Source organism: Phalacrocorax aristotelis, chromosome 9 (assembly GCF_949628215.1).
Source record: "Phalacrocorax aristotelis chromosome 9, bGulAri2.1, whole genome shotgun sequence".
Classification (NCBI taxonomy): Eukaryota; Metazoa; Chordata; class Aves; order Suliformes; family Phalacrocoracidae; genus Phalacrocorax; species Phalacrocorax aristotelis.
The window spans coordinates 22,035,345-22,049,721 of NC_134284.1; the positions used below are offsets into that span (position 1 = coordinate 22,035,345).

General features: G+C 43.3%; 1 protein-coding gene across 9 annotated transcripts in view; it reads right to left on the bottom strand.

Moving 5' to 3' along the window:
- Nucleotides 1-14,377, bottom strand: part of SYNE3 (spectrin repeat containing nuclear envelope family member 3) — an 80,249-nt gene that overhangs the window by 53,300 nt on the left and 12,572 nt on the right. Inside the window, exon 1 of one of the 9 annotated variants that reach the window (XM_075103830.1) lies at nt 10,548-10,641. The exons of the other annotated variants lie outside the window; for them this stretch is intronic. The gene's annotated coding sequence lies outside the window, so the exon portion shown is untranslated. Of the gene's footprint in view, nt 1-10,547; nt 10,642-14,377 lie in introns of those variants that run through there. 9 annotated transcript variants of the gene reach the window in all.

Consider the following 14,377-nt stretch of genomic DNA (forward strand, 5'->3'; position numbering starts at 1 on the left):
GCCTGTACAACAGAGGAGAGCCATCCTACGCTCTCCCTTAGGCACTGCCATACTCAGCTTGATTAATAAGGATGAATCATAACAAAGCCCCCTGTAGGTCAGCTCCGCTGAAGTGAACAGAGATAGCCATTTGCATTAAATGGTTTTGGATCACATCCTACAGCCAAGCAATCAGTGTCTCTTGCAAATTAGAATATTCTTCCTCTTTGTTATTGATCACTGAAATATTTTTGCAGCACAGAGTTTGAGGGTTAATTACTCAACCCAAGTTTGTTGTGCAGAATTCAGATCCACAGCAGCTCCCTCAGTTTCCATGAGACAATTCATGCGGAAGAAAGTGCTCAGTGCGAGAGGCAGAGCATGGCTCTTGGTGAAGCTGGACCAATGGTGTTTTGTAACCATTTTAATTCTCAGCAGCTTAGACTTTACAGGGGAGAGCCGCCCTGCTTCTGCCCACTGGCAGAAAGCTTCCCACCATCCTGCTGATGTTCCTGCATGAGGTAAAAGGATTCATGCAATATTAGATGTCCTCCCCCATAGCTCCCAGTGCATTTTCTTCCACATTAGACCAGAGGAAACAAGACATTAGTGTTCACCACACTGATGTCTGGCAACAGAAACAGTCTAAATTGTTGCTTCCCAGCCTTCAGCAGACTTTATGTTCAACCAGTCCCAGAACAGAGCGAGAGAACTGCACCTACAGAGCAGCTACTGCCCTACCCATGGGGATTACTGGAGCAGAGGATGGGTCAGACCTCCATGTGCAGACAAGCAGAGCTGCATTTGCATGGAAGAGGAAATTCCTCCTTGAGGGGGAGATGTCAGATGGGGTAGAACCCAAAGCTGTAACTCTCAAGAGCTAGAGGCCAGTTTTAAAAAAATGTGACCTCACCCTGAAAAGATTAAAGACTAGAACAGGATGTACTGGATTTAGCGAGGGTGGTGTGGTATGGGGCAGCTACTCCCTTCTCTCAAACACAAAAAATACGACAGGGTACATAATTAAAGCTAAAATCAATGATTTACATCACAAGAGTCCTAAGGATGAAGCCAGCTAAAGGAGTGATGTTATTTTCAGTGGATTGCTAGATAGCTGTGTCTTTCTCCAACTATGACTGGTCTAGAACTGATGCTTCTGAACTATAATAATCCAACCCCCAGAAAAGAGCACACATCTCTCTGCAGCTGACTGATCAACTTATTCTCACATTAACATTTCTCATTATATCTGGCAGCCATAGAGGGACTGTCTCCTACAACTTCCCCTGTCACATGCATACATTTCTGGCCAAAGAGTTTCTGAATGTGCCAGTGTAAGCTGTGGCAATTCCAGTTACGCTATTATGAAACAAAAACTCATAGTACATTTGCTGGATAGGCTCTGACGAGGAGTGACATTCATCTACTAGAAGAAGTTTCTATTTCTGGCAACATCCATATCCTATTTAAAACTGGCTTTAGGACTTCAGTCATGGAGTAGTCAACACAGAACATTACATTACCCTAGTCCTATTTCTTACAAAAAGCAGAGGGCAATCAAACATTGTTAAGAAGCAGTGGAAAACCTGCTGTCATCTAACATGAGGAAAACCCCATTCACACTCTGCCCTCATGCTGCTCTCCTCTGAGCACAAGGATTTGCTGTCCAAAAACCTCAGATATGCAGACCCTCATCCCACACACGGGCATTCCACGCAAGCAGCCAACATAGGAAGCCATGAAAAATGTTATTTCGATTCAAGATCACCAGTTTGCAAAGGAAGAAAAACACTTTGCTACCCCAACTGCCTGCATAACATCGTTGACTGATTTTGACCAAGTAATTCCTATGCCTAGCACCATAAAGATGATTAAATTTAGTGTGGGCTCTGACCCAATGCCCAGGAAGATATTATGGTAACCTTATAACCTGCAATACTTGACATAGGTTTTGGCTGCCTGTTGAGATGAACTATGTCCTGTCCTCCCTCTTTGCTCTACGCCAGGCAGTCAGACCGTGGCTGAAGCAATCACCTACAGTGTCCCAGAGCCTTTTGTTCTGGAACTCGCTCACCCTTCCCAGGCAGGTTGGTATCTGCAAGGAAAAATTATGTTTTCTGATTTATTTTCTGCTTGGGAGGACAAACAGCTGTTGACTCTATCTGAAATTTGGCAATATCTGTAATTTCTTTGAAATGCTCCTAAAGCTGGGATAGATGATTACTGCGTAAGTGTTAATGAATCAACAGTGTTTATCCCATTTCTGCTGCATCACTTGGACTAAATGATTGAGCAATACTTCTGGACATGAAATACAGGGCTCTGATCAGTACAAGAAATACAAAGGAGACAGAGCAGCTCCTGAAACAGACCCAAGCTGTTCAGCTGTGCAAAGTCAGCATTCGCAAACAAACCTGCAATAGCAGCAGGCCATTAGGGCTACCTGTACCGTGGTGTGACAGCCCCTGTCCCAGGCCACAGGCTCAGTCACTAGGACCCACTGTGTCTGGGAGCCTCCCCTTAGTCACAGGTGTGATCCTCTGAGCAATTTGTACAAAATTATTTTCTACCATAGACATTTTCAAATGCATGTAGCTGTTCAAAACAGCTTTTCATTTTAATGCCGCTTGAATCACTGTATTAATTCATACTGTGGAAGGCGTATTTATACCACAGAAAGCGTTTAGCATCTCTATACCTATGTTAATAAATGAGGGCAATAACTATGCCTAAGAAATTCTGACATAGATAATGAGATGCTGAGAAAAACCAAGTTTTATTTGTCCAAATGCAATAACACAGTTACTTAGTAGAGGTAAGGAAGAAGTGTATTTCAGGGTGCTGAGCATAACTGACCCAGGACAACTCCTACAGCATGGCCAGAGGTTATAAAAAGCATGTTTCAGGAACAGGAAAGTGTAAGACACAGATTATCTCCAGAATCATTTAGCTGAACCTCTCCCACACTAGTCTTACTACCTTCTCTGAATCACCCTCCATGGCCCGCAAAACACCGGTTGGCAGTGTCTGGGTAGGCACACATGCTTCAGTGCCACAGAAGGTGTGATGCCTCAGCCCTTGCCCAGTTGCTCTGCCAGACCCACTGCACACCCACAGCACAAGCATGGCTGGTACTGGGCCGCCTGCAGCTCAGTTACCACGCACAGGAATCTGCACCTTTGGAAGAGGGAAAAATGGAACTCCTGTGGCAACACACACCTGCCTCAAGCCAGCATTAATCCTCTGCCCCTCTCATCCAGGCACAAAACCATTTAGTGATGAGGGAAGTCAGAGGACTGATCCACCGCCTGTCCTCAAGCTCCACAAGAAGGGGCATTTGGCAGGGCACTGGGGGCACATGCACTGTCCCCCTAGTTCGCTCGTGGGCCACAGGCTCAATACCCTATCAAGAATTGATGAGATCCAAAGCAACAGCAAGCTGGGTTTTGCTTATAAAATCTGCTCAGCTCCTGAGCTGTGCCCCATTTGTGTTGAGCTGGGCTGAAGATGAGATATACAGTGTCAGCCTTGTAGCATTACTGGTCTGGGATCTGTCTCGCTGAAAGAGCAGATAAATTAATTAGCTGACTGCTCTGTGTTATAGTTCTTGGAGTCACTACATGGTAGCAGTGCCACTGAGGGATGCTTAGATGCAGGGTCTCCATGGCAGACCCTGACACAGTGAAAGGCCCAGGTCATCCTCCATGGGATCTGCCCAGCACTCGCGGGGCCAAATTTCTCTGAGCACTTCTTCCCTAAGTACAGATACTTCAGCCATCTTTCTAGTACATCTAATAACTCTCACTAGGGTATTGTGAGATTTACTTATTTAGTATTTGTAGTGCACTGCTGAGAGCTTTCAAAGGTATTTTGCAAGTGCAGTGTCTTTTTGTTAATAATTATGCTATTATTTTGTAGTGTTTCCTAATGTACTATTTTGTCTCTGCCAAGTCATGCTGTTTAAAAAAAACAAAACAAAACAAAACACCAAAACCAAAACGAAACAACTTCTTAAAACATTTCTTGCAACCACTCCCATTTTAAACATTATTTTAAGCCCTTCATTTATAAAACACAGACTTTAAAATGGCTTTAAAATGGCTTCAATATGTCTTGGATTCCTATATTCATGTACTACTTGACTAGTTTCCATAACCCAGTTCTTACAAAAATAAAAGTACAGGAATGCTCCAGGAAATTCAAATCACTCACCATTACAGAGACCATTTCCCAATTACTGAAATCCTTCAAACTTTTCATAACCCTTTGCATTTGGTTCTGGGATTGAACGTGAAAAAAAAGATTTAAAAAACACCACTGGACTGTATCAAATTTTATACAAAGGCATGAGTGTGGAAGCAATTTTGGTTCTGGGAATTGTATCTGGGATAATTTCATAGCTTTTCAGCTTCCCTGGATACTGTAAAGAGAGCTCTGACAGGTCTGCTTCAGGCTGGAGCGGAGGGTCAGCTGGCACAGATCACAGAGAGGCAAAGGACTGACCGTTGTCTTTCCAAAGCTGAACATTCATGGTCTCCTCCAGGAGGAGCTGTTTTGAATCACATTACCAGTAGCTGATGCTTTGGCAGCCAGACTAAAAGCCTCCAGGGAGCCGCACCCAGGTAGAGAAGAGTTAAACTGCATGAGTAGGTGCAAAAGCCCTCAAGTTTGCAAATAAAAGGTGTAGTTATTTCCAGCATAATCTTTTAGAGGATGAAAACAGTAATCCTATTACCTTGGCCACCTTCCAACACAGCCTTTTCCTGTGTTATTTGCAGTGAATGTTTATGCAAGTCAGCGATTGTTTGCCCTAATTAATGAACTAGATAATAAATAGTTTTTTGGAATAAACACATCCATATCCTAGTTACAAGAACCCCTCTCAACCAAGGAATGCTAACATCATGAGTACATACAGCACTCATGCATATCGTAACCATTTACCTTCCCTTGCAAAACAATCCATTGGAAATGTATGGCTAATGCAAGATATTCTGCCACAATATGATCACACCTGACAATTTTTTATCTATTTGATAAAAAACCCTGAAAAGCAGAGAGAAAAAATTGTTTGTCAGACATGCTTTGTGCAGGCTAACTCTGAAACAGCCTAATTTTGTCAACCATTTGTTTAAAGATTAATTTCAGACTCTGGTGAGAGCCAGTGCAAATGGGTACACCTTTTTGCTTTGTAAGAATGCTGTGGAAAATACATAATTCCCAGGTCTAAAAAAAATCCTAAAAAAGAAATAACAAATTCAGAATAGTGCTATTTCTGAATGGAATCATAATGTGCAAGTAAGGCAGAGCTCAGTCCTGGGGCTATCTTCCCTTTTAATATCAGGAATGACAGTCGGTATGTCTGATCACAGCATCTTTAGTTTTGATATTTTAATCTCCAGGTCATTTGAAAGTAAAAAGTATAGGTGGGGACTCTTAATTACAAATCTCTCCCCACACTGTACACTCCACAGACACAATTCTGCATTCCCAGGCCACTCTAGTAGGCTGGTCTACCATTTCAACTAGATAAGTAAAATGCAGGGTTTAGTACTGGTCTAGAATTCCTTTTTACCACAGGGAGACAGCATATCTGTGTGGGATATCTGTCTGGTTTAGATTTTGATCTCCTTTCCCCCCATTACTAAGGTATTAAATGCTCTTTAGAGTATTTATTCATGCAGCCACCCCGGGGGAGTAAGGCTATCTCTATCACCTTTATAGGTAACACCTCAGGTTCAAAGGGACTTTGTTTCTTGCCTCTAGGCAACAAGGAAATACTTGAAAGGTCAAGAACAAAATTGATAATTCCAGTAATAAACACTGCAGACAATGATTTTCAACCTTTTCCGATTGGTACACCTCCAAGCGTCTCTACAGAAATACACAGCTCTGTTTAATGACTTTAAACTTAATGACAAGAGGCTGCCTTCTCCTAGTTCCTGTTCACGGACTCCCGAGTCTGGGAAATCACAGGTTTAACACCTCTGGTCTAAAACTTTAGCAGAAATTCTTCAGATCAGGGTATCTGCTTTGGAAATTGCCCCTGGAGGGTACCCCGCAGGATTACCAGCAATCTACATCTCGTGAACTTGTCCCCAACTGCTGAAGTAGACTAGGTTTCAGCTTTGCTCAGTCTCCTAAGAGTGTTTTACCATCAGTCAGCCAACAAAAAAGCACCGTAAGCCAGCAGCATTAGTCTCACAGTCTCTGGAGGCTAGAATTTATGTATTTAATTATCTCCCACCAATCCTCCACAGACTGTACAATCCCTCAGTACTGGATGCCAGTCACAGCACTGATATACTGACTAATCAGCCTCTGTGGCATCTGCCTCTTGGCTAAAGATCAGGGAAATATTCAGAGTGAATAATGTATCTGATAAATCATTCCGCTTCTGCTGGTCATATATTGTGTACGGACAATCTCATTTTCTCAAAGGTGCGGTCATTCCTAACTATTTGCCAAATACATTCTGCAAATTAGTTTTGCTTTGTAGACTATTCCCAAGTAATTCTTGCAATTCTCAATACCCCAGATGCGCTGCTTGATTTTGGTTTGGCATCACAACACTAGTAAGAAATTGTCCATCTTCCCTGGCTGGCTGGCAGCGGCTCCTATTATTTGCATGGAGTTTGTCACACAGTAACTCCCCAGAGCCCTTCTCATAATCAGGACCCCAATGTGTTAAACCACGTACGAAGAGTGCGCTTTCACAGTACTCTGTGGTGAGCAAAAGTGCCCTACAGTTAGAAGGATAATACCTCTGTCCCAAAGAGATTACAGACAACATGTCAGAAGGGGTTCAGCAGCAAAAGGAGGACATCAGTGTGTATTTAGGGACATGGAGTGGCAGACGGAAAAAAGAGCTGTTAGAGACTGCAGCAGCATTTCCAGTGCTCTGTACAAGCTGTGGTGGGACCACCACCCGTGTCCTCCATCCACCCCTCAAAGCCAGAGACACTCAGAGATCCTTAAGCCCTGCTTAAGCACGTGGCCTGCAAACACACTGGGACTCAGAAGCGTGTCTCACACCAGGAGAGAGGAATCACAGAATGGTAGGGGTTGGAAGGGACCTCTATAGATCATCTTGTCCAACCCCCCTGCTTGAGCGGGCACACCTACAGCAGGAGGCACAGCACCACGTCCAGGCAGGTTTTGATTGTCTCCAAAGAAGGAGACTCCACAGCCTCCCTGGGAAGCCTGTTCCACTGCTCTGGCACCCTCACAGGAAAGAATTTTTTTTCTCATATTTAAGTGGAGCTTCCTGTGTTCCAACTTGTGCCTGTTGGTCTTTGTCCTGTCGTAGGGCACCACTAAAAACAGTCCAGCCCCATCCTCTTGACACCTGCCCTTCAGATATTTATAAGCATTGATAAGATCCCCCCTCAGTCTTCTCTTCTCCAGGCTGAACAAACCCAAGTCCCTCAGCCTTTCCTCATATGGGAGATGCTCCACTCCCCTGATCATCTTCGTAGCTCTCCGCTGGACTTGCTTGAGCAGTTCCACATCCTTCTTAATGTGGGGGGCCCAAAACTGGACACAGTACTCCAAATGTGGTCTCACTAGGGCTGAATAGAGGGGGAAGATAAACTCCCTCCCTCGACCTGCTGGCCACACTCCTTTTAATGCAGCCCAGGTACTGTTGGCATTCTGGGCCACAAGGGCACAGTGGCTGGCTCAGGGTCAGCTTGCTGTCCACCAGCACTCCCAGGTCCTTCTCAGCAGAGCTGCTTTCCAGCAAGTCAGCCCCCAGCCTGTACCTGTGCACAGAGTTGTTCCTGCCAGGTGCAGGACTTTGTACTTGCTCTTGTTGAATTTCATCAGGTTCCCCTCGGCCCAGCTCTCCAGCCTGTCCAGGTCTCGTTGGATGGCAGCACAGTACTTAACAAGTATATTCTAAGGGCACAATATCTTTTGCCCTGTTTAGAAGACCAGCTGAAGGGCTAATTCCCCAAAACATAAATCCTTCAAAACATCACTAGGATGAGGCTAATGAGATATTTATATGGAAAAAGCAAAACTCGTTGGAATTTAAAAAAAAAAGGTAGTTAGCAAGTAGGAAAATATTAATTTTAAATACTGAAATTGTTGATTAAAATAAAAGAGTGATTTTCACGGGATCAAAGCACATGATTCTGGAAAAATAAGCAGATTTTAATTTGTATGGAATGGGAAGATCCGTTTATACAAAGGAGAAAAATTACCATTGCAAGAGCCAAACCCTTGAATTTCTGTCAAAAACATACAGCAGGGTAGGTAAAGCCAGACTTCACCAGCCAGCACTCTGGTCATATTTAAAGTAATATTTGCACTAAGCTGATAATGCCAGGCTCTATATTGCAATATGGCACTGGTTTGTGTTCAGACAAACTCATGGGCAAACAAGGCCTGCCTGTGTCCCCCCAAAAAATACACTACTGGAAATGCCAGCAACCTCATCCCCAAGCTCGGAAACAAAACAGACCACTGCAAAACGGTGGATGTAAATTCATTTTGAGTGGTTGAGAACATTTCTGGAATTGAATAAAACAGGCTGCTTTCTTGTGACTCATTTTTGCCTGAACTATTGCAGTTTCCATGTCTTTGTCATCCTCCCCCTGTGCATGCTCGCCAGGCACTGCGGGTTAAAGAGCAAGATCACATCTCTGCTTTCAGTTGCAAAGACCCCTCCCAGCAGCCGTTGGAGCAGGAGCATATTTTTCGTTCTGTAAAGAGGCCAGCATCGCCACAACTCCAGTGCTCTGCATAGCCCAGGATTTCACACGGATGAAGAATGCCTCCGAGATGAAGCAGCACTGCCTTTATAGTGGTCTTTTTAGCCTGAGGACTGAAGTTCTATGGTCTATAAACCTAAAGGGGATTTGAACCTTCTCCTTCTGAGACTAATCAAAACCAAAACCAAGAGTAAAGTGGTAGCAGGACCCAGCAGTGAGACGTGTTTGTCAGCAGTCCACCTCCAGAGTGAGGAGGACCAGAGAGTTATTTAAAGCTGTGATCACAGATAATTACTGTGCAGAGCAGCGAGAGTAAGGCCAATGCTTATTCTTCTCATTCTTACATCATCCACTTTTAATTACCTTTTAGAAACAGACTACTGCAACAAACCAAAGCCTTTTTTTCTTCTTTTTTTTTTTTTTCTTTCTTCCTGTGGACATCCGAAAAGATGAGGCAGCTCAGCTCTATTTAGACCCCAGTGGGACCTCAGGGCCTACTTCTCAGCAACTTTGAAAATCCCACCCTAAATATTATGGGAAATACCTCTGGGGCTGCTGGTTGCCAGAGAGCTAATGCAGACACATTCAGCTGAGGATTTGCACACACAGGCTGGCATATTTGACAAACATTTCCTGACAAACATCTCATAGCACTAACAATTCTCAAACACCTGAAATAAGTAAAGGCATAAAGACATATTTTTACAAACCAAGTAATATATAATTCTTCTACAAGGAGTAATATACAACATGGTACAAAGTTAACTTTGATCTAAAAGAAATAAACTTTTTTAAGTAGCCTCCAAGGCCATCTTTCAAAGATACCACAAACAACTGTTATATTTTAACGGCATTTTGTGTCACTGGAATTTTCCCCTGCTATTTCCTTTGAATTCACAGATCAGGGCTTAGCAGGTACCTTGCTAAAGGTTGACTCAGAAAACAGAAGAAGCAGGTTATCACCTTACTGGTGGAAAATGCAGGCGGCTTTGTGATAAGGGACCACTGCTAAACCGCAGGACAACAGAGCCTCCAATAATCCATTTGCCATTTTGTGCAAATGGCTCAATGAGCACAATATAAGCGACAATGTTAGATGTAAATTGTACTCCCTAATTAAAAAAAAAATTCATTTCTTTAATCTCTTTTTAACTTATTGCATACACCCAGGTCATGTTTCAACAGTTCTATCTGGGACCTTAAACCCACACTATTTAACAAACTTCAGGGAAGGCATCTCAGCCATCGTAATTTGGTGAACATTTTGGGGCTGTAAAAGCTGGTATTGTGCTTTGAGTGCCAGCAACACTTCCAAATGATACTCTGTCAACATCACTGGCTGTCCCCTATCTCCAACCCTTGTTGTGAGTACCATGGCAGGGATATTTTCACTTCTTTTTTTCTTCCTTACATGGAGTTCCCCATCCCGGCCTGCTGCTCACAGCCAGTTTATCAGGCCTTATTTCATTGCACAGGGCCCTCGCCCTCGGATCCTCCCGCCCTCTCCACCAGCACCCTGCGGCATACACACCAAGCACGAGGCGAGGTGAGGGCTTTCTCTGGAGACAAGTGCGCAACCAGGCTGGGCTTTGTGTGTGTCACCAGCAACCAGCCAGGTACCCGTTGACGGAGCAGCCACTTCTTTCTTATCTCCTTTTCATTATAATTCAAATTCTTGAAGTTTCAAGGAACTTAACATCTTTGACGCTTCTAACTCTCTGGCAAATGTAATGGAATGTGGAAAATTAGTTCAAAAAGTTATTAGGAGCCAAAAGATACAGACACGCCGCAGGATCATGACCTACCCACTTCCTTATGAAATAAAAGTAACAAACCTTGCAAAAACCTTACCAAAATCGTGGGAATTCTGGAAAAAAGGCAGGTAAAAGTCTGTGGTGATTTCAAAGTTCCCCAATGGGTTTCCAGCACAGCAACTAAGTGTAATCCAGCCTGGCCTCCGCTGGGCGTTACAACAGCGGCTCGGCACAGCTGCCAGCACGAGCAAGTGTGGCGCGAAGAGAAACCAGCAGCTTCCTCCTTACTCATGTCAGAGGCAGCACAGGATTTCCTCTCTGCTGCCTACTGTGTGGTAGGAGTGAAAGAGAGGATGACAAACTAAAGACACATCAGTCCAGAAGAAAAAAAAAAAAAAAAAAGAAAAGAAAACCAGCATGGCATGCTGGCACTGTTTGAAAGGTAGGTAAGATTTAAATAGCAATAATCCCCAGAACAGGTCATCAGCTAACAAGCTGGTTAATTCCTGTAAGGATTAATGCTTGAAATTATTATGCCTGACAGATGTTTGCTGAACAGGAATTAGTCCCAAATACAGAGCATGAAAACCAGCAATAAGCAAAAGTGCAGACAGTTAGATAGATGCCAGAGCTGAGATTCTTAGAAAGCGTTAGCACAACCTCTAACATAAAGTGGGTAGAAAGAAAAATTATAATTATCTTCTGCTGCTTTTTTACTGTTGGCTCCCTAGCAGGAGATTCCCTTCACAGACTGACACACTAATCTAGATTCTGCTCTCAGTTACAACTGAGCAATGCGAAGAACAGGTTAGCTGGTATTTTCAGGCAATACCACTGCTGCACAATTTGGCTGAATGGAATACACTTTGGAGGCGTTAGCTCTCTCTTGTGATGGAGCACGTGATGAATCCTCCATTCCTGGTGCCCAAAAGTATTGGAAAATATAAATCAGCTTTTTCTCTCAATTAATTATGACCGCTGTGGGCACACCTGCTGTTAGGCATTCAGTGAAGTGAAACCCACTGGTTTGGTCTACCCACCCACTGCCGTCTGCATCATCCTAATGGTGTAAATCTAGTTAATATACTCCAGGACCAAACCAGATCCCATTTATACTCAAGCTAGTATCAATCCAAAGCCAGCCCATGTGGCCAACAAATGATACACAGTTGCTGTGTATCATAATTTGTACTACAGTAAGCAGCATTTCCAGGATTACAATAGAAGTAAGGAGGAAAGATGGAGGAATCGGTGAAAACAAAATGTGGGGAAAAAAATGTAGTTCAGATTAGACTTCCAAATTAGAAGTTACAGATACAACGAAGGATAAAACTAGGAACCTTTCCACCCATTGCAGAGGCAGAATCAGGCAACACAAGTGAACAGCCCAGGGAAAAACTGAAGGGAAGAACAAAGATGGGATATAAAACTAGGTAGAACAACAACACTGGGATAGAAACTGTAGATCAGGCCAACCATGCGAAGTTGGTAATACGGAAGATTAACTGAAGACCAGTAGCCTTAGCTAGGCTGTGATCCCCGTATGCAATGGTGACCCCAACCACAGAATTTTGCCACCAGTGATGAAAAAACCCAAGGGACAGAATAGTAGGAACATCTTAGGAGTTAGCAACGCTGTCAGTAGCTCTATAGAGGAAAATAGCTGGTATATCAGTTCCCAACTGTCTTGTTAGCCTTTTGCTAACATGAATAATCCTTAGAAATGGTAAGAATGTCTCAAAACATGTCAGCCTGCACACTAAAATATACAATGCCGGGGGGAGTGCAAAACAGAGAGTGGTCCATTTATCTGAAAGTCATATCAGGGTCGTTTAAGGACTGTGTTGTTGTTCAAACTGCAGAGTTTAAAATGCTTATAAATGAACCTCTTCACATGCTTTTCCCCTGTTCTCTCTCCTGTGGTAAATCCCATAGCCACTGTAAATTTGCCATAGTCCTGTTAAAAAAAAAAAGACTGAAACTACTAGTACTGAGGAAGCAGAGCCTATATGACTAACATCAGCTATACACAGCAGCTTCTAAAACACAGTAAAAACCAGTCTCTTTGGATGACTAACCTAGAAAGCAAAGGAGCCCATCAGCCACCCTGGTGAGTACAGACAGCCACAACCTGAAGGCAGCAATGAAAGGATCAAACTAACAGTCAAAAACACAGCACTCCCCATAAAACTTTCAGTAAGTTAGTATCAAAACATATTTTAAATATATAAATCCTAGATTAACACTTGAGCATAATTCCCTTTAGATAAAATCTGATTTTACATTTTTCCATATTTTAAAAGGAAACTGCAGTTTCAGCAAAATATTCCAAATGTTCCCACAATGTCTGACTTGCTATTCCCTTCTTTCCCATACAAAGAACACTAAAACACAGTTTTGGTGAGGAATGGAACAGTGTTTTTCCCACTCTGTGGTAGCGGAAAGCATTTGAATGGACCCTTCTTTACCCCGACATCTCTATGTTCAAATATGGATTCAGTTACACCTGTAAAAAAATTGGTTGGAAGTTCTTGGATTACCTGGCAGTCTGTAGGCACTGCAAAGGAAACATATTTCTGCAAACCCTGTGCAGCCCATGGAGTTAAATGACTACATTGACCCACTGATTAACCTACTGTACTTAAGTGATACTCTGGCCAGACTGGCTTCATTGCCCACTAATCATCTGCATCTTTGAACAGCCAGTGATGCACCAGGCCACCAACTGTTTCGGAGACAGAAATTGTCACCCCAGTAGGGTTACAAGGGCTATAAATTATAAAGCGTTGTCTGAGCTCTGAAAAAGAGCTTTGAAACCCCTCAGGCAGAAAACAGAGTGGCAGTATAAAGAATTTTCTTCCAAGACGACCATTATGGCTGTGTTATATATTCTTACTACTCTGCAGAGGCTTAGGTCCTAGCTGTGAACCAGCATTCCACCATCCTGCAGGTAGCACATGTAGAGCAGCGGTGGCACCCCCCCAATTCACCAAGGTTACTGCTGAGGCAGAAGAGGAGGATAATATGAATACAGAGAGAAAGGGGACACACAGAAGCAACAACGCAGTATTAGTCAGCATGAAAAGCCAGAGGCAGAGCGGCAGCTGCCTAACCACAGTCGAATTTCCATAGACATTGCAGCAGAAGAGCTTTGAGGAGGAATCTGAGAGATGCTCAAGACATGGATTTAGGAAGGTTTACATGGGACGACAAGACTGGGAGAAAAAGCATGGAAGCGCTCAGGTGAGAGTCTACCAAGCATTACCAGAGGTTGGTATCACAGGCTGGCTGGAGGTGGAAGCTGCTCTCTCAGTAACAAATGAAATGTAGCACAGGGGTGTATAGGAATCAAAATTTCCATCTTTTGAGAAACATCACATTTCTAACTATATTTTAATTCTGATTTAGAATAACATTTGTATAAAAGGCCTCTCCATGCAGTTGCTACTCCCCAAAGAATCTGGTTTGGAAATGCTGTAAAAGGGCTTTTCTGAAAAGGAACACCCACACCAAGCATTCAAGTTGTCCTGAGTACTGGGCTCGGAGGTACCAGCAGGGTGGCACAGAAAGGCATCAAGTTCTGGGTGTCTCTGTCTGGTACAACTTGACCCTGTGTAAATAATGAATCATTAGGCAGAGCCTAATTAGCCTAATTAAGTCCCACCTGCAAGCTGAGCATCTGAAAGATCAGGGTAAGGCAGTCATTATGCTCTGTCCCACTTGGGGTGGGGGTGGGGAAGTATTTTGACTTTACCAGTTAGCATTAAAAAAAACCCAAACAAAACAAAACAAAAAACAACAAAAAACCACACAAAAAAAAACCAAAAACAAAAACAAAAACCCTCAAACCCCCCCACAAAACCAAACCCTGTCAGATCTGATTTGAGCAAGACTAAAAGAACCAAGGTGTGAGTAAGCTTCAGGTAT